Source organism: Pangasianodon hypophthalmus, chromosome 8, assembly GCF_027358585.1.
Source record: "Pangasianodon hypophthalmus isolate fPanHyp1 chromosome 8, fPanHyp1.pri, whole genome shotgun sequence".
NCBI lineage: Eukaryota > Metazoa > Chordata > Actinopteri > Siluriformes > Pangasiidae > Pangasianodon > Pangasianodon hypophthalmus.
The window spans coordinates 21,125,735-21,127,157 of record NC_069717.1 but is presented as its reverse complement, the minus strand read 5'-3'; the positions used below and the strand labels follow the sequence as shown (position 1 = coordinate 21,127,157).

Genomic DNA, 1,423 nt, shown 5'->3' with positions numbered 1-1,423 from the left:
ATGGACAAATCCCCTCCAGGTAAATGTTTGTTATGGAAAAACAAAGTTTTTTTCTTTTAAAACAACATTTAAAAACAACATTATTTTTAGAAACATTATTCTCTCTCTCTCTCTTTCTATCTGTCTATCTATCTCTAAGCATAAGTGTCTGTTAAAGTCTGTGAACTGACACTGTCTGTGCTCCTCAGCTGTGCGTTTTGGCTGGATTCCTAAATGAGAGAAGCAGCGCATGCTGCTCAAGATGCAGAACGCAATGAACAACATGATGAACAACAGCCATGGCAATCAGCCCCTGCCTCTTAGCAACCAGATTTCAGCCACCGATGGAGCTTCAGAGGACAGCTCTGGCCCTTCCTCTCGTTCCCCCTCCACCTCCCCAGGAGCAACCGATCCGAAACCAGCCCTGACCCCGAGCTGCCGATCGCCATGGATACAAGCCCAAGCTCAGACTCCTCCAGTGCCACTGACAGCGGGGAGGAGGAGGTTATCGGTACAGTTACCAGGGCACACCAGGAGACATTCATGTACAATCAGGAGCCAGGCAGCATGCCTTCAGAGGCCCCTAACAACTACAGCCATTTCACAGAGAAGACTCAGGATGTCTGGAACCGTGAGAACAATACATCCTCAGTGAGCGAACAGAAGCCACAGTTGAGCTGTGGTCCACAAGGGACTGAAGACTCCGGCCGAAATTATAGTACTCAGAGCAGCTGTCCTGTCAGACTGCCCAACAGCCTCTCCGGCGGACCACCTCTGCAGAACCTTTGTCTGAGAGCTCATAATGACAATGAAACCCATGCCAATGGCAGCTATAGTGTCCCAACAGTTGCAAGGGTTAACAGGATGCACCTGGTGAGTTACACAGAGTACCAATACCAAAATGGCAATACCAAAATTTCAGTAGTCCATACAAGTACTCTTTCACAGGTTTGCCCCATGAATACATCACCCTATGTGGATCCTCAGAAGTTGGGTCACAGTATTTGGGAGGAGTTCTCTATGAGCTTCACCCCAGCTGTCAGGGAGGTGGTGGAATTTGCAAAACGTATCACAGGATTCAAAGATCTATCCCAGCATGACCAGGTCAGCCTGCTCAAGGCTGGTACCTTTGTACCAGCCTTATCCTTATCCAAAGGCTGATACCGTTGTACCAGCCGTATCCTTACCCAAAGGCTGATACCTTTGTACCGGCCTTATCCAGAGCGGCTTACAGAAGTGCTTTGAAGTCTTTATCAATAAATACATCCCGATATTGGTTCATTAGGTCATGGACTAAGAAAAGCACACAGACAACATATATATATATATTTTTTTTAAATTAAAGTGCTTATTTAAGTATTTCAGGAAGAAGTAGGTCTTTAGATCATTTGAAGACTGCTAGTGACTCAGCTGTTTGGACATCCAGGGGAAGTTCATTCCACCA

At 46.4% G+C, this 1,423-nt stretch overlaps 1 pseudogene; it reads left to right on the top strand.

Annotated features, from left to right (window-relative positions):
- Window positions 1-1,140, top strand: LOC113533437 (nuclear receptor subfamily 1 group D member 2-like; annotated as a pseudogene).
- The last annotated feature ends 283 nt before the right edge of the window (window positions 1,141-1,423 follow it).